The sequence below is a fragment of the Ambystoma mexicanum genome, chromosome 9 (genome assembly GCF_040938575.1).
Source record: "Ambystoma mexicanum isolate Mex_15411 chromosome 9, UKY_AmexF1_1, whole genome shotgun sequence".
In the NCBI taxonomy this organism is placed as follows: domain Eukaryota; kingdom Metazoa; phylum Chordata; class Amphibia; order Caudata; family Ambystomatidae; genus Ambystoma; species Ambystoma mexicanum.
The window spans coordinates 1,487,679,824-1,487,699,804 of record NC_090931.1 but is presented as its reverse complement, the minus strand read 5'-3'; positions in this window follow the sequence as shown (position 1 = coordinate 1,487,699,804).

Genomic DNA, 19,981 nt, shown 5'->3' with positions numbered 1-19,981 from the left:
TATCATAACCTTGAACAATCTGAATATTGTAACAATGCACAATTCATGGTTTTAAAAATAAATACCCTTGAACTCTCTTGGGGACTCTACAGATTCTTGACAATATGTACCCAAGTAGAGCTATGCTGGGGATCTGACTAATTCATACACATTTTCCAAAACATGCTTGGGGATTGCTCCCAATAACTTCACTTATTTATACTGTCTTTTAGAGACATGTGTGGGTTATCCGAACAGTACTCAAAGGAGGAATACTGGCACGGTCTAGGATGGAGATAGTCATGCCAAGTCCAGCTAAGGGTTAAATGAAGGGGTGTAAAGCAGGCTGGAGAAAAGCTCTACATATTGCCAAGCGGTGCTGGAACAATTGTGAGAGTGGGGGTGCTGGCTGGTGTCGCCTTACCAACATCTGTCCAGTGCCACCTCACCAAAATCATAGGTGTTGTAAACAATCCTGGTGCTACTCAACTAGCGAGGATATGAAGTGAAGTTAACTCCTTCAGTGGAAACCAGGTTGGGCGTGGGTTCAACTTAAGTCATTTCTAAAACATGGCATTAGGTGAATAATTTCAAAGCACTTATTTCCACATGTATGAATGAAGGTTGATAGGGTAGGGTATTCTTGAGAGAGTACTTTCCTATACATAGTATAACTGCCTTATAGTGCGGAGAGATCAAGCGAAACTCAGACTGAGAGTCAACACAAAATGCCACTGTTGTAACCACTATTGACTCAGACTCCCCAAAAACAACTGCCCCATTAATATCCTCCCATGCCCCAATGGAACTATGGAATGCTTTGTCCCTACCCAAGTGCAACAACACATCACCACAAACAACCGCCTCAACCCTTTCCAATCTGGGTTTCAAGCTGAGACTGCTGCACTTCACATCCTCAATGGCCTCCACAACCTCACATTTCATACTCCTCAACCACACCATTCGACTAAGCATCCTATCCCACAGGATGAAACGTTCAGTCTCCACCCCAGACTGGTTCTCTGCCTTCCTCACTGACAGGATACACTTTATGTCTATGCCCCCTTATCAATCATACCCCATTCCAGTCACATAGTTCACCCTGCAAGGCTATTCCTTGTCTCCACTTTTTTTCAACCTATATGTAGGATCCCGTGGAAAGACCCTTAGCAAACACATTGTCAATTTCCACCAAAATGCAGATGACACACACATATACCCCCATATCTCATCCCCTTCAGAACTCCGCAGCCTCAAAAGATGTCTCTCCACCACCACTTGGATGGCAACCTAGTACCTCAAGCTCAACCCTTCCAAAGCAGAATATCTCCTCATCTCCGTCTCCCCTCCAGGCACATATCTAACCTCCCCCTGGTTCAAAGATCTTATGACAGACAACCCACACATATACCTCTCCAGATCTCAAATCTCTTGACTTCACCATCGACCCCCACCTTTCACACACCACTTAGCTGATGTCATCAAAACGTGCAATCTACAACTACACCTCCTATGAACAATCGCACACATCATTTCACATGATGGCTTCTGCACCATATATAAGGTACTGATTCAGTCCAAGCAGGACTATGGCAATGTTCTCCTCACTGGACTACACAACAGCACACGTCTGCCCTGCAAGCCATACAAAATGCTATAGACAGACTGATCCTCCACCTACCCAAACATTCACACATTACACCAGCTGTCACCCAGCTCCACTGGCTTCCCATACCACAAACAATTGCCTTCAAATTATTCTACATTGTATTCAAAGTCAAGCATCTGAAAACCCTGCCTTACTGTGGGGCAACACGTTTGCCTTGGAAGCAAAACAAAGCAGCACAACACAGGTTTGAATCCCCAGTTTAGAAACCAATCTCTGGTATTAAGTGCGTTATGAAAGAACAATTATAAAAAAAATGGCATTCTCAAACACATCACCCACACAAACACAAGACAAGCAAGCCAGTATCTTCAACACATCCGACTATGCAAACTAACATGCACACAAAACAGTTTGCAAGGGATGAGGAGCTTGGTTTCGGGACAGCCAGGTCCCGTGCACAATTTGCCATCTTTATTCAAGGTTAGGCCTGCAGCCCGGTACATGGTTTTGTCAGGGAACTAGGCTCCATGGTTCCCAGAAAGTTTGAAGAGAGGGTGGGTTGACAAAACCTAGTTTGTTGGTGGCGCTGGCAAGGGGGTTGGTGCCCCTTGGTTATTACACACATCACTTCGAAGATGTTTTTGTGTGTGCAGGCATATTTATTATTTCAAGTGCAGCATAACACCTGGGGTACAGTGTACCAGGTTGGTGAACCGTAACAATAGAAAAAACAGCCGACGCGCGTTTCAACCAAAGTCTTTCTCAAGGCTGTGCGAGGTGGGGGTTGGTGGGAGAGTGAGTGGTTCAGTGACATGTTGCATGGGTGAATTCATGATAATTGGAATCATATATCAATCCCGACATGGTATAACATAGTAGTGGCATGTTCATGATGGAAAAATACATTAGATATTCATACAAAACAGGCATTGGTCCAGTGGGCCCCGAGAGCATGGTACAAGCTACCGCTTCACATATGCCCTGCACGCTCCATAACCACTTTCAGAAACAGTCTCAAAACATACGTTTTTCCTTGCACATAACCCTACTCCACCTCCCCACCTACCACTTGTCTATCCTAATCTTCCTATCCTGATAACATTTTGTAACTTCTGTTTAACCTCCCACTTTTTCAACATGAACACTACCGTCCCAAGTTGAGACTCACAACTTGGGGAATCGCTAGCTTGTGATCCTGGGCCTTCTGCCAAAACTTGTTGTCCTAGTTCCTCTGGGTCGCAATTTACAAGAGTGTACCACGCCGCGAGAATTTGTGGTTCCTGTGTCACCCGCTGTGGTGACCATCGCTGAAAGTACCTGCAGTTCTTACCTAGCATGCACTGAGACGTGCTGCACCCGAACTATCCTTCTTCTTCCTTCAAGAGCTGAGAAAAGGCTACTGTCCCTTCATGGACAATCGTCCCATCCCGCAGCCGCTGAGAGCTGGAGAATCCTGAAACTGCAGGGTTAACACCTACAGGCGAAGTGGGCTAGACTGCCAAAGTTTGGTCCAGACTGTGTCGAGGGTCAGTTAGTAGTTTCCTAACTTACCGGTGGCCCCCTGGCATATCCATTCATGTTTATGCACGAGTGTCCCTCAAAAGATACTCTCCTTGGCTAGGATAGCCTGCACTCCCCAGCTATTCCGAACTCCGAAAGTCATTCTATCCACAAATATAGACCCTCTTCTAGGAATAAGAACTTATTCTTCATCGCCTCAAGTCCCTTCCTGAGCAGCTACCTCCCCCTGAAGAGAACCCACTTTACCGGTGTTGTAGGGTCTGGAAGGCTACAGGAAGTGGGTGATTTTATGTGGATTGAGCTTTTCAAAATGACTGCCAGCGAACTTTCAGTTCCTGCAATTACGTTGTTTCCGGTTTCAGTGTTATCGTCACTGATGTTTCCCTTGTAGACATGCTGGAAACAATGGAACTGGCATTTTAGGTGATGGAAGCAGAGTTTACCGTGACTTTTGACTGTGTTTCCCGGGATGACGGTGGCACTGGTTCCGGCATGCTGGAATGCGCATGCTTGTGTACTTGTGATGTGCCGGTAATTCCGTGATTTCGGTTGCCGCAAACAGTGCCACTGGGATCAGGGAATAACCAGCGATTTACCGGAAAACCTGTAATGAGGCTCATAGAGTTTGTGAGTGATCTGCCGGTGCTGCACACGTCCTTTAGAGTCAGCCCACCCATATGGGGATTGTGCACAAAGAAAGAAAGGGGGACATTACAATTGGTACATCACTTCTTGTGGCCCGAAGGTGAGTCTATCAATGATTAGGAAGTGAAATGCTAAATGGGCTGACTGAACAGGAAGAATGGTAAGGATTCCCTAGTAAAAGTGATTTAATGGTAATTTTAGTATCTTTGGGTTGAGATTTTAAGCAAAGAAGCACGTTTCCCTTTTTAATTACTTTTGTGAATTGTTTAACAGTGAATTTATGAATTTGTGGAAAGTTTGAATGTTTTTACAGCTATAAGCACAATAAAAGTTTAATGCAGGGATGTGGGATGGGGCAGAAGTGATGAAATGGCAAAATGTCAGCTAGTAGGCTGCCACAGATGGCACAGAAATCACTCCTGAGACACAAGGAAGGCCGGAGGGTTTTAATTGAAACATTTGAGGGCCCCTTTGGGTTGTTTTCTCTCTGCTTCTGTGGGATGTCCTCCCTAGCCCAGGTGTCCGTAATTCCTGGCATAGTGCTATCGACTGGTAACCCCAACGGTCATATTCCTGGCTTTTGATAATCATGGTTCATTGAGTGATATGATATGGTATTTATAACGCGCCTATACACAAGTGTTTCAAGGCACGACCAGGCAGGGTGGACAGACAACGATCCTACTAGGCCAGATGTCATTCAGATTGCGAAAGTGCATGGGATGGGGGTAGGGGGAAAGTGCAGGGGGGAAAGGGAAGGGTAAGTGCAGTACATAGGAATAGAACAATAGCAATAAGAAAAAGTAACGGCCAGAAGTGGCAAGTGCAGGGGTAAGTGCAGCCAACAGGTGTCAAGTGCTGGTAGGGGGACTGTAGGGATAAAGAAACTGTCCCCAAGTGCGGGGGTTGCTAGGCAGACAGTGCAGGCGTGTGAGGCTGGCAGGGGAGAGACCTGGGCCCGAGATCAGAGGGTGTCCAGGTAACCAGTGCAGTTCCGGTTACAGCCAGAAGGTCAGCAGGGGAGAGGAGGAGAAAAAGCAGAGGCAAAGACAAAGGGTTTGAGGTGCTTCCGGAACCGGAGATGGTTCTCCTTAAGTTTAAGGGAGGCAGGGAGGCTATTCCAGAGGGAGGCCCGAGCCAAAGAAAGAGATCTACCACCAACTCTTTGCTTAGAGAAGCAACTGACCCTGAGGGAGTTTTAGGTGGATGAGCGGAGAGCTTGAAAAGGAAGATATATAGGAAGAGAGAGTTGAAGGTATTTAGGCCTCAGGCCCCAGAAGGCCTTGTGGACAATGCAGAGGGCTTTGAACTTAATCTTCGCAGCCACTGGGAGCAATGCAGAGATTTCAGTCTCAGGGAGATAAGATCCCTGGGCTTGAAGCCAAGGACAAGACTCACAGTCCTGTTCTGGATGAGTTGCAAAGGGCGGAGAGTAGAGGCAGGCAGATTTAGAAAGAGGCTGTTGCAATAATCCAGCCTAGAGAGAACCGGAGCACTGGAGACAGTGAGCTTCTGGGGGAAGGAGAAGAAAAGGAAGAATAACTCTGAAGAGGTGCAGATGGTAGTGAGACTTCTTAGAGGTGTCAGAGATGTGAGGAGAGAAGGAGAGTGTGGAGTTGAAGATGACCCAAAGGTTTTTAGCCTTGAAGTTGGGAGCAGGAAGAGGGCGAAAAGAGGCCGGCCAGAAAGCTACAGGAAAGGAGGGAGTGGGTGTGTCTATGACTAGAATCTCAGTCTTACTGGCATTAAGGCAGAGGTCATTGGTGGTACACCACTCCTGGATAGCAGACAGACAGTCAGAGATGAGGGAGGGAGAAGAGGTGGGTGTCATCCGCATAGCACTGGAAGTTGGGGCAGAGAGCGGCAATGCTGTGCCAAGGAGTGCCAGGTATTGGTTGAACAGCCAGGGAGAGAGGTCAGACCCCTGGGGTACACCACAGGTAGAGAAAAAGATGGCAGAGAGGAAGGACCCAAGTTGGACCTGGGAGGGTCGGTCACAGAAGAAAGAAGTCAACCACGCCAGGGCCTGACCAGTGATACCCAGGTTATCATGGAGACGGGTGAGCAGGATGGCATGGCATGGCTGATAGTGTCAAAGGCAGAAGAGAGATCAAGCAGTTTGAGGACATGGGGTGTTAGAGTCAAGGTTGGAGAGCAGGTCTTCGCGGATGTTCAGGAGAGCAGTTTCCATGCTTCTGGCAGCTCTGAAGCCAGACTGATGGCCATGAAGACAACCAACAGATTCAGTGTGGAGATTAAGTTGGGATATGGCCAGTTTCTCCAGAAGCTTGCCCAGGAAGAGAGTGATGGAGATTGGGCGATAGTTAGCCAGGAAGGTGGGGATGGCGGAAGGATTCTTAAAAAGAGAGTGCACAAGGGAGTACTTCAGGGGGATGGGGAGACTCCAGTGGGGAACGAATGGTTGCAGAAGTCAGCCAGTGCTGGAGCCAGGGAGTCAATGTGGTCCTTGATGGTTGTGGAGGAACAGGGGTGAACCTGTTTTGACGAGACTTTCATAGATCGGACTTGTCTAGAAACCTTGTCTGCAGTGAACAGGGGAAAGGCAGAGAAAGGGGAAGGAGAGGTGGCTGCAGAAGGGTCAGAGGAAGAGCAGGGAGTAGAGGGAGGGAGGGGATAGGAGGAGAGTGAGTACAGGATGTCCTGAGATTTAGAGATGAAGTGAGAAGCCAGTGCCGTGCAGAGGGTCTGGGAAGGGGCAGGAGAGGTAGAGACTGCGGCAGGATTGGCCAGTTCCTTCTAGATTTTAAAGAGTTCAGCTGATTTGTTAGATGCCGCAGAGACACGGGCTTGGAAGTGACGTCTATCAGAACTCTCCCAGGCACTTCCTAACTCTCCCTACTCTAACTGTATGTTAGTCGTTTAATGGGGTTTGGAACTGTGCCTTGCACGTGATCTGTTGAACTTAATATAGTAATTCACATTCACATATACCTCTCCCTGTCTGAGCTCCACCATATTCCACCCATCACTTTGCTGTCCCTCTGATGTGCCCTCCTCTTAGGTCTCACCCCCATCCTTTGATGTACCTTCTCCTTCCACACTATTACACTACCTTCCTGCTACTAATAAAGTCCCTCTCCCAATACTACACTCCGCCTCCACTCTAATGCTCACTCCTCCACTCTACTGCTCCCTCCACAACACTCTACTAGTCCCTCTTATACTCTGATGCTCCCTCCTCCGCTCTACTGCTCTCTCCTCCACTCTCCTGCTCTCTCCTACACTCTACCGCTCCCTCCTCCACTCTGGTGCTCCCTCCTCCACTTGACTGCGCCCTCCTCACCTCTACTGCTCTCTCCTCCACTCTGATGATCTCACCTCCACTCTATTGCTCTCTCCTCCACTCTACTGCTCTCTCCTCCACTCTACTGCTCTCTCCTCCACTCTACCGCTCCCTCCTCCACCTGCTGCTCCCTCCTCCACTTAACTGCTCCCTCCTCCACGCTACTGCTCTCTCCTCACTTTGCTGCTCTCACCTGCACTCTTTTGCTCCCTCTTCGACTCTATTGCTCCCTCCTCCATTCTGCTGCTCTCTCCTCCACTCTACTGCTTCCTCTTCCACTCTACTGCTCCCTCCTCCACTCTACTGTTCCTTCCCCCACTCTACTGCTCCCTTCCCCACTTAACTGCTCCCTCCCCACTCTACTGCTCCCTCCTCCACTTAACTGATCCCTCCTCCACTTAACTGCTCCCTCCTCCACTCGACTGCTTCCTCCTGCACTTAACTGCTCCCTCTTTCACTCTGCTGCCCTCTCCTCCACTCTACCGCTCCCTCTTCCACTCTACTGTTCCCCCCTCCACTCTACTGCTCCCTCCTCCACTTAACTGATCTCTCCTCCACTCTACTGCTCCCTCGTCCACGCTGCTGCTCTCTCCTCTGTTTCTCTGCTGCAGATGCATGCCGATGGTCTTGTCAAACGAGAAATTATATTGTACCTCCTATTGCAACGAATATATGTATATTGGCCTATGCCCAGCTGCTTATAAGCCACTTGAGAAGGAATCCATGTTGCAAGGGCCTGACCTTAGAATCAATGTAAGCCGCCATTTCAGGTCAATCCGCCATTTAAGGTTCTCTCTGTAAAGTCACCCTGTGAGTTAAAATGGTGGACGATGTCATTCCGAAATACAACATGGCCATCTTGACCTCTGTGTGTAATTAATATGTAACTTGCCTGCAGGCCACTTGTTGGGGTTGTGAACTGAGACCTTGTCCTTCGCTGACTTGTGTGTAAAGGATTACTCGTGCAATGAAACTAATCCACGAGCATATGTTAAGAACAATGTATCCAAATACTGAACTAAGAACACTTGTTTAGCTACATTGTATTCATGTTTGAGAAGTCCTTTATGAGAAATCCTAAAATACACTGTTACCGTGTAGGCTTGTTGGCGAATGATTTAAAGGGAATCCCTATGCATATAGTGGTATGAACTCGGCATGCACCCTAGATCAGTAATGTATTAGAGGAATACACAGCCCGTTTAAGGACGGCAGCCCGCGCATTCGTGCAACCCTTCACTCATTTCAGATCATCATATCATCTTGGTTAAGCCCGACGAGGAGACAAGGGCGACTGAACTCTGCTGTTTTCGCTGTCAGCTGGTTACCCTTCTTACCTCTTTTGAACTTTCAAATTGAATGCTGCCAGCCCCGCTCCAACTCGCGTAAGTCTGCAGTCCAGCCCAGCCCCTGCAGAAGTTTGAAGAGAGCGCAGGCCTCATTCACAGCTGATTCACAGTGAAGCCAGTCACGTGATACACGCCGGCTACAGGCCACGCCCCCAGGAAGTGACTTTAAAAACATCTCCCAGCCGCCCTTGCAGCGTTAAGCCCGACGAGGAGACAAGGGCGACTGAACTCTGCTGTTTTCGCTGTTTACAGCTGGTTATCTGGTATCTGAATAATCTATTGATCTGAGAGGAGCTCCACTACTCTTCAGTCTTCAGTCCTGCTTCTCTTTCTGTTGGGCTGCGTGCTCATAACCTGCATTTCTGCGCCGCAGGGAGTGAAGGTGCTGTGCCCTAGTCCGCCGCCCGCCTGCCTTCTCTCTTCAACTGCGTGTAATGACTCTCCTAACCGAAGGCCCAGAGACACGCAAGAAAACCCTGCACCATCGACGCCTCAATCCATGGTCAACGATGAAAGCACCCTCTGGAGTCAAGGTAAGCAAAGCCGCTGGTTGTGCACTCCTTGCTACATCGCCTTCACATGCTCAGGCTCCGGTGGCGCCTTCAATGACTACTGCAACTTTGTCACTGCCTGGCTGCCCGAGCTTAGTCTCGGACCCCCCTAGCTTACCGCTTGCTGCACGCCATGCGACTCGAGTGGTCCCCACTCAGGCTTCATCTTTAACTGTCAATAATGAACAACCTCTCTGTGACCCTGTCTTGGCGGCTAACGCTTTTGTTCGTGGAGGAGCCGACATAGGCAGCAAGTCTGCCACCTTCTTGGCCGCCCCCCTTGACAACTGTGTGACAGGTTTATCAATCTACACAGGCGCTCATACAGCTACCTCCACAAACCACTCATGCATCTCTTCTAGTACTTCGGCAGCCCCAAAGTCCCCTGCTCGTAACCTCCATGCAAATCCTCTCGAATCAGCCCCAATCGCCTCCTCATTCCCTTGGCTAGCTCTGGCAACTGCTTCTCTGGTCAATTCAGTGACCTCGACTGAAAAAGGGCTTCTGCCCTTTTTAGTCAGTGATGAAGAACTCTTAAGGATCCCGATTTCCGATGGACCAAATCAGTCGTTTGCCCCTAACTTATGCAAGCATCAGCCTACGACAACACATCTTCTTCTTTCAAATGCTGTCCCAACCTGTCCACCTTTTGACAGCAATATTCTTCGTCAAATGAAATTCACACCTGGTCTTCCTTCACAAACGTACCTTTACCCTTGGATACCGTTACTCATGTTCCTTCACAACAACTTCCAGCGTTTACGGAAACGCTTTCTTTACTTTCAAATCCTCCTTCAAATAATAATGTAACATCAAGCGAGAAAAATTCCACAAGGGTCTCCGAGGCTGCCTCAAGTCCACTGGCTTCAATTTCTTTCCCTAGCTCACTAAATAAATCCATCTTGAAGACGAAACAGGGCACTAGCCTCTCTGGACTGGCTGTGAATACCACTGAATTTGGCAATGACAGTGCATTGGCATGTCAAGAGCCTGAGGCTTCTGGACTCTCCATGTGAAACTCCACCGATATGGCCACTGCCGATCCTCTGCTCTCAATTGTTTTAACTCTTCCAAAAGCACCTCCACCTCTCCAATCTCACCTAGACCGGAGCGCTATTGCCCGGGCTAGTCGACTGCAACGCATTGCAGAGTTAAAAGCCAAAGGCAATCCTCAAACTCCATCTACGAGTGCTAAGTCCATGCTGAATGAAAGCACTCCGCAGGTCTTATCTACTCAACCTCAAGAAGACACCCATTCTTCAAAACTTACTAGAAACCTCGCTCCTTCAAATCCACAATTCAATCTGGAGAGCTCATTATGCTCCTCGATGTCCCATGATTTCACTTCGCCTCCTCTCAGTATCTCTGTTGACGCCCTCTCTCAGATTCACAAAAATGTTCTGGCTGCCTCTGCTGTTGCACTTGCTCCATTTACCAAACTACTTGAAGCTCTGATAGGGACAATAAATGACCAAGGGGCTGCAATCTCAAATCTGACTACAAAAATCGACAAAATTGAACACTTCACTGGGTTCTTGCAAGTCCAGATGGAGAAGGAAGCCGAAAAATCCCTGAGGTGGCAAGAAAGGCTGAGCGATTTGGCTGCGCGCCACCATTGCCAAAATTATACTCTAATTGAAAGTCTTGTTGAATCAGTGAAATGGTTGCGTAAAAACACCAAATCATCCTCAATGGACCGACCAAACATGCGAGAAACCACACCCAAAACCCTTTCCTCACATGGTCTGGCACCCCCTGAAGTGTTCGTTAAAGAGGATGTCTTAATCCCACCTTCAACATCTTTAAAGGTCCTGCCAAAACTATAACAACTAGCTTACAAATCAACCTGCAAAGCGCATCTGCTAAACCCGCAAAAGATCCAAAGAAAAAACTGTCCGAAAAAAACTCAGCAAAATGTGAAAAAATTCATCAGAAACATCACGACTCCAAAGAAAACAAGTTTATTTGATCGGAAATCACATTCTACTCAGCAAGCTCCCACAGCTCCAATTTGTTCCGCACGAGTCTCAGGTATTACCTCACAACCTTCTAAGAACACAGCTAAACGTCGGCGAGTGGCCTCCAGTGACATCTCTATTTCAAGTGCTACCTCAGATTCATCTATTGACCTATGCAATTTATCGACCTATTCGTTCGACACTGACGGCACAACTGATGGTTGCAACGATGCAAATGAGGCTGCTATGCTCGAGAAATCTGAGGAGAGAAGTTCCTCTGCAATTGCTGCCGCACAGAAGCCACAATCTGGAGCACATGGAAAACAACCTCAAACCATTACGAAGAGGGTCAAACTGCCATTGTTATGCACAAGACTAAACCCTAAACAAACTATGAACCAGCAGAATTCTAGCTCGCACATAGCTTCTGGTCCAGGTGGGTCCTCTAAACTAGAAAAAACATCTTGTCTGTGGAAACTTCGGCTTCAAAATATTAATTCGGACGGAAATGAGGTCAATTTAAATCGAGCAAATGTATTAAAACTATTTGCTTGCATCCCACAATTACGATACATCTCTTCTGATGACATTAAAATTGTCGAATACATAATCGAACTGTCTACTGATCAAGTATTACTGCACATCTCTTCTGCTGCAGTAAAAAATCTGTTGCTACAGGCGAATGAACATCTCTTGCTCTATGGCTTTGATCTCACCGTTGAACCAACTACTATAAGATCACCCAAAAACGTTCAAAAAAATGACGAAAGAGACGAGTTTCGCAGGGTCGATCAGCGACTCGCACTGCGACAATACTTAGCCCCCTCGCAAGCAAACTATCAAGACATGACACATCAGGTATCTGAAGGTCGATATACCAGTGCGAAAAGAGTACCCAAGGGGCCTCGTAAGTAACAATGAGATAAAACCCCTCAACAAGAGCTAACACTACTCTCATGGAATACCCGAGGATTTACCCATCTCTTCAATACCTTCTCTGAACCCTTGGATGACGTCTTTGTCATTTGCTTGCAGGAAACATGGCTTCGGGATTCTCTTACCTGTGATGGTTTTACCACTCTTATCAATCCCGCCAGAAAAAATAGCAAGGGTCGTCCCTATGCCGGATTGATAACTTTATTGAAAATTCAGAATTGGTGGACACTAGTGGCCTCTGTGAACCCAAATCCGTTTGTCCAAAGCTCTCTGGTTCGACTATCTTTGTCTAACAATATGTCTAACCTGTTAATAATAAACAGATATTGGAATCCTGCGATGATTTCGCCAACATCCTTCATCCAAACTGTGTCAACTCTAATCGACGATACTTACCTTGCCTATAAAAACGTCTCTGTGATTGTATGCGGGGACCTCAATAGTAGCTGGTTCAAAGACGATCCTATCACGAAGATAAACACTTGGCTTCCAGATAATGAAGTCGTTCTAAGAGGTCAAACCTGGTCGCACGCTCTCTCCTTACGCCATTGTCAAATGCTAAATGGAGCCATCAACGGTGACCAACCGTCCAAACCAACTTGGCACGGCCTGACAAGGAATAACACTCTTGATTACATCTGGGCCTCATTGAATTTCTATGATAAAGTATCATCTCTCAACGTGAAACCGATGACACATAGTGATCACAATCTGCTAGGGCTAGTATGGAAAGAAAACAGCTGCAGTGCGCCAGACAAACATCCCTTTCAACTGTCAACGAATGCCATTGGCAACAGGCTTGTCACAAATGGTCGCTTAATTACATCCTTAAGCCACAGTCTAAAAGCGCTGCAAATTGTTGAATATAATCCCTTATTAGCAGACTTCACTATGAAAATCTCAAATTCAAGAACTCTTGGATCTATTCCGAAACATTTCTATTCTACAACAATAGCTTTAGCAAAAAAAACCCTAAGGAAAGATCTTCGGTTGATCAAGAAAGAGTCTTGCAATTTGTGCGACAAAATAAGGAAAGTCAAAGAACGGCGCCAGATTGATCAGAATTGGTTGAGATCTCATTCAATAACAATTGACCAAAGTCGAGCAGAAACTATGCTAAAGCATCTCGTGACTAAGAACACTCGTGAAATTTGGTCAATTTTGAACCATGGTTGCTCTAAATCTACAACCTCAATCTCTAATGAAATTACAAGCGCCAAATGGTGCGAGTACTTTACGTTAATCTATGAAAAGCCAGCAATTGAGGAATCTTCACCGCCCAAATCTACAATCTACAATCACTCTTTGGGAGATAACACCATCATGCACAGAGCTTGAACTTTCAATCTCCAAGCTAAAGTATTCGAGAGCTGCTGGCCCTGACCAAATCTCTAACCTTATGCTTAAAAAGCATAAAGCTCATTGGGCGAAATTCATAAACGGGCTATTCTGGCAGATTGCCCACAGCATGCAATTACCCTCTTCATGGTCAAAAGCCATTGTGGTGCCAATATACAAGAAGGGCAGTAGAGCCGACCCGGCAAACTATCGCCCTATTGCCCTTGTTGATAGAAATTGGAAAAATATTTGGCTCCTACCTGCGCTAAAGTTTGGTGCAATGGGCCCTCTTGGTTGGCAAGCATGAGTGTCGTCAAACTGGCTTCACGAGTCAAGTCGGAGTCAATGTAAATCTTACAATTCTGACCATCCTAAAATTGTCAGCGATGGAGGCAAAGAAAAAAATCTTTTTCGCCTTTGTCGATCTGCGGCAAGCTTTTGCTGCTATTAATTGCAGTAAACTATGGCCTAAATTGCGATCCTGGAAATGCCCTGAGCAGCTGTTAGACCCCATTATCGCCTTACACCTCTATTCAAATAAGAGTAAATTCTCAAGGCGACCTTACTCTACCAATAGGAACATACAGAGGGGTCAAGCAGGGCTGCCCCTTGGCTGCTGATCTCTTCAAACTATTTCTTGCAGATATACCTGAGTGGTTGGCCTCCGCCCACTGCTTTCCACCAAAGCTTAATGGAACTCAACTGAATTGCTTGGTTTACGCTGATAACATTGTGTTAATAGATCAAACACAAATTGGGCTCCAACATCTCATATTCCGCCTGTAACGAGTACCTAAGTGCAAATGATCTGTTCCTAAACACCGAAAAAACTAAGATCATGTGTATAGGACAAAACACTTCAAGAAAAGATAAATGTTTCAGACGGTTTATTGAAAAAAAATGCCTAAACGTCATCAAATCTATTCGCTACCTGGACGTAATGATAAATGATACCATCTGCGAAGCCGCCTGGATTAGCAATCTAATGGACAGAACTAAAAATCTAAGTCTACAAGGAGCCAAAATTAACAAGGACTACGGGAACTTTTCTGTCACTCCCGTAGTCATGTTCTACCTCCAGAAGGTAATCCCAACTCTTACGTTTGGTGGTGAATCATCGTGGAACATAAACCACAATCTATGGCATAGACTGGAAGGGATGTTTTGGAGGCGTGTTTTGGCTCTACCAAACTACATCTCAATTTCGACTCTGAGATATGAATTAGCCCTAAACTCAATCTACACAACAGTCATCTGGAAATCATTATCTACACTATGCAAAATGCTGCTTGGCGACAACATTCCTAAATATAAAATCTGTAGGAATGAAAACGATGATGCAGTTTCATCCCTTCTAATAACCTGGAAGACCAAACTTAACGCAATTATGATCGATGCAAACATATGTGAAGAAGAGCTCATTATCCGTCCCCAACATGCCAAAAAGAAGCCAGCCGCGTGGGGTTGGATTTTAACATACAATAACAGGCTAGCCCTCAAATCCACCCTGCCCTCTTCTAGAAGTTTGGTGAAACTGCATCCCCAACCAAAATACCTTACAAACTGTCCATCACGCCATCACAGGAAGCAGTTCTTGAGATTTCGTCTGAATGCCTTAAACACAAATAAAATGCTATGGTTACATAAAAACAAAGAAACCGCAATCAACACTTGTCGGTTCTGCAAATCATCAGAAGTTGAGTCCTCAAAACATCTAGTAACTGCGTGTCCAATGTTGACTGACCAACGCAAACTGCATCTGAATGAATTTAAACCTCAAATGTATGGCCCTGATGACTGGTGGGATCATGTTGCAGCAGGCCAAAACATCAAGCTTTCCTGCAGCCTGATTAATTTTCTCGATCCAATTTTGCAACATGCCTCAACTTGAGGCAAAGGAAATTGACGATTTGGTTTCTTTTGAGCTTATCGAACTTTGACTGTTTTTTGGGAATTGGGAGGTGGATTGGATTTAATTTAATTTAATTTAATGTAACAAAAGTTTGATATTGTATATTGAACTGAAGCTTCACAATAAAATAAAAAATAAAAAAAATTAGAGGAATATTAACCCAAAATAGAGTTGGACATCATGTTCGCAGATGGTATAAAAGAGCAACGAATTCTAATGTACAGCGTCTCTCACTAAGCACACTGAACCGCGCTGGAGTTCGTTGGGTTGTACTGAGGGCCGATAGCTATCTGTTACTTTTCTTGGAAAACTGTTCAATATAAAATAAAGATCTTTGTATGTTCCTTTGTAACCAGTGTTCGGTGTATTTCCTTTTGGGGCACTCAGCCTCGATATTTTGATTTTGTTTTCACAGTTGGTGCCCGAATAGGGACCCTCAAGATTGATGCCGGATTGTCGAAGGTTGACACACGCTATCGGACCGGGATCGGACGGTGTGACAAAATAAGGGGCCCCTTCTCAACGAGACGCGACACCTCAGCAGCGCTGTACGACCCGATCCCTGGACGATTAGCTTGTGATCCGAGACGGCATCTTGAGGAGGGTCTACTTATCGAGGCGGGCAGAATTGCCGAAATCACCAAACACGAAGTAAGATTAGTTAGGTAAGATTCTTTGTAATCCGATCGGACTTCCTTAGGATTGATCAGGTGAGTCGTGACCCGATTCTTAAATATCCTGATAATTTGATTTTGGTGTATTGTATCTGCAGACACAATTATTGTGACCAGGTAACACCAATAATTTGATATGCCTCAGAAATTGTCTACCTGCTTTAGGGCGTTGTTCCGCATTGATAGACAATCTTTGGAAGTTAGCTGTCCAGCACCATAGGAGGGGTCGCCGGCGTGTACTATGTACTGTAAGCATGGCATTAGAAGTATAGTGTCTAATGATATTTGGCACAGACAAACCAGACATGCCTCCAAACTTCGGTGGACAACCAATGGTAGTTTTGAAATCCTTCGTATTGAGTATTTAGAGTCAATTCTATTAAAGAAAAAGGCTAAACCTGCAGCATTTGTTGTTTTGCAGAATTGGAAAAAAGAAGCGTTGCAGCAACTTAAGAGTAAAGAAAAACATGTGCGCCGTCATAAAATGAACGCCGAAAAAGCGTTATTGTATGAACAAGATAAACATTCTGAGTCGACTAGGACTATGGATAGGGCTTTCTCACTTGGGATTCAGAAAATGTATCCTTCTAAAGAACGTCATGTTTCAGACAAATTCATCGACAAATTGTTAAATGAACGAAGGCCTGGTGCCTCTGGCCACCTCCGCATGTCCCTCTTCCCGCTGCTTTGCCTCTCCCTGTTGTTACTGCTCCTCCTAATGTTCCTCTTCCTCCAGTTACTGTTCCTCCACCTATTCCTCCACCCCTTCCTATTGCACCAGTAACAGTACCTCCATTGAATTTGCCTGCTCCCCCTCTTCCAAGTGGTCTTGTGCCGCTTGTAGCCGATCAGGGTGCGGGGTCAAGGGCTGTCACCCGCAATACTGTACCACCAGAGAAGAAACGGGATTTGATTGCATGGGCTAAGCATTGTATGGAGAGAGATGATCAAGCTAATGTTTTTGCCACACTTTTTAATATGGATAATTTTCCTGAGAAAAATGATTTTATTGAAGGTTTAGGGATTCATTTATGTGTAATGTGGGGCAAATTAAATAATACAGATCTCCCGCAAGGGTTAAGGGATCTAAACACGTTAGCGTTTTCAAGAGACACTGTGGAGAAAGTAAATGAGCATGTCGAGAGGTTATTTGAGTATAGAAAGGAGTTGGAAAGGTTACAAAATGAGGATGACGAGGGGGAAAGTATGTATGTAGAGAAACTGTTCCTTCCTTGCCATAAATCGATATCTGAGGAAGCACAAATTTGTACGAAAGATGCGCTTAGATGGATTTCAGATATGTCGATAACTCCAATTGAGGTATATGACACATACAGTCAGTATAAGCCAGAAATGCAGAGGAAAGTGATACAGGTAATGATAGAGTACCTACAGGATGATTGTGTAAAGGGAAAAATTAGTTGGCCCACAGAGTTATTGAGTATTTATAAAAGAGCTTTTTCACTTGACATTTCTTCAACTGCTTTAGCGCTCGACTTAGCTCTTTTGCTTAGTAAGCGTTCGGAGTTGCCTACTTCTCAGTTGCCTATGAGAGAGGTTCCTCGACATATCTCCCGAAGGTTGAGATTGCAGCTGATCCTGCAACAAATGTAGCCGCTGTGAACATTCCTGCACATTATGTATAACAATTTGTTCACGTCCCTTTCTCAAGACAGGAAGTGAATACTATTAGACAATCTATTCCTAATATTAGGAAAAATCCGACAGGATTCTATGAAGAAATAGAGTATGTCTTGTAGTCTTCAGTGTTCACCCGAGGTGATATTGATTTGTTATTTCCGGTACTCCTGCCCGTAGATTTATGGAAACAAGTTAGGACTATAGACGACGTACCAGGGTTGGGAGATACATGGGCGAACATAACTAGATTCGATGGAGAAAGGCCAGCTGGTGAAAGACCTCCCCAAGTGATACTAACTTTGCCTGATAGAATTATTGCAAAATTGAAAACCATAATTCCTGAGAAAAGAAATATTTGGGACAAATTTACGGCCTGTGTCCGACGGAAGTCTGAGGGTGCTACCGAGTTCTTTAATCAGTTCGAACAGGTATTCTCGGATTTCAGCGGACAAGACTTAGGCACAGAGTCTGGGAAAAGATTATTTGTGGACAAATTTGTGTATGGATTGCTGCCCGACATCCAGTCACAAATTATGTCTTCTGAGATCGCTTGGCAGGCGAAGTCCCAATCAGAAGTACTGCACATGGCTCAGTACTATGAGAATCGTGTCAACAATGAAAAAGATAGAGTTGAAAAATGAAAATGTGATTTAAAGACTAAAGTATTATTACAGCAAATTGTTAGAGGCCCCAGAGGGGGTAGTTCGCAGATTAGAGGTCAGTATGTTCTGCAAGGGAATGTGCCCTTGGGTCCTGTGAACATTAACCAGTGTGCCTATTGTCGACAAGAGGGTCATTGGCGTGCACAATGCCCCGTCCTTCGACAAAGGTCAAATAACACATTTGGGAATATGGGTAGATGATCCAGAGACGCCTGGGTGTAGGGGGCCCTGCTAGAGGTCAGTTTGCACAGGATCCCCAGCAACCTTTCTCACAGGATAATCAGACTCCGAGTGTGGATGCTAGGAACATATCTGATCATCCTTCTGCTGCATATCTATCTGAAGAGCTTCCTTTTGATGATATTCTGTTTCGTTAGGATTGCCCAAAGCAGGGTTTGGAACCTACACCTATTCCCGTCAATCAGAAAGGTCCCTACATTGAAATGGTAGTAGGAAATAGGAAACATCCGTTTTTGATAGATACTGGAGCACAGAAGTGTTCCATTGATCATTCACGGGTTCCAAACATTCCACTGTCAGGGCAAACTAATGTTTCTGTAGGGTTTTCTGGCACACCAGTTGTTTGTCCAGTTTCTTCTCTGGTACCTATTTCTTTGGGTCCCTTTATGTGGGACCCAAAGAAATAGCCTAAATAGGCGACCTCCTGGCACAAATTGTGACTTCAAATTGTGGAGAGAATTTGCTGGGTTTAAATCTATTGAAAGAATTAAATGCAATAATTTATTTTTCTTCCGATGGAGTGCGCTTGACGATTTCACCACAGCAACTTTCTGTCTCTCAATTCTTAACTAGACCTTTGCCGCCAGAATTCAGTGATGTACCAGAGTGCTTATGGGCTGTTGATGATAATGATGTCAGTGTTTTGCAGATTAAACCTGTTAAGATAGTCTTGAAACATGGAATTGAGCTGCCACACATTCCCCAGTATAAGATTTCAGTTGAGGGCGAGCAAGCTTTGAAATGCATTGTTTCTGATTTTGTGCATGCATCGCTGGGTGATTGTGGAAATTTCAGGAAGTTTGTGCAATAGTCCGATTTTACCCGTGTACAAGAAAGGCGATAATGCAATTCCATTCTGTTTCATAATTGATTTACGTGCCATTAATAAAGTCGTCGCTTTGCAATTTCCAATTGTGTCTGATGTGACGACAATATTGACCATGATTGCAGCTACAGCTACTTACTTTAGTGTTGTGGACCTGAAGAATGCTTTCTTTATTATTCCTATACACAAGGATAGTAGATACTTGTTGGCGTTCACCTTAGGGGGACGCTCGTTCACATTTACTTGTGCACCTCAAGGTTACACAGAGAGTACTAGCATCTACAGTAGGGCTTTGAAAGAATAGCTTGCTACTCTTGAATTGCCCTCTACTTGTACATTGCTTCAGTATGTTGATGACTTGATTTTAGCTGCAGACTCTGAAAGGGCCTGCAAGGAGGGCACTGTGTTGTTGCTTTTATTCATCTGGATAAACATGGTCACAAAGCTTTGCTTAAAAAGTTTCAATATTGTTGCCAGGAGGTCGCCTATTTAGGCTATCTCCTGTCAAAGGAGGGAAGAAGATTGACACCTGAAAGAATAAAACACATTTCTGGCATGTCTGTCCCAAATACACAGAAGGAAGTTAAAGCCTTGATAGGTATGGCTTCTTACTGTAGGTTGTGGATCCTGAATTTCTCACTAGTGATCAAACCGATGTTGGCTTTGACAAAGAAAGGCATTTCTTCGCCATTGCCATGGAACGCGGAACACCAGCAATCGTTTGACTTGCTCAAGACTGCATTATGGTCTGCACTAGTTTTGGGCACACCAAACTATGAAAAGTCCTTTGTGTTGTTTGTGCATGAATGTGATGGATGTGCTTTGGCTGTATTAAC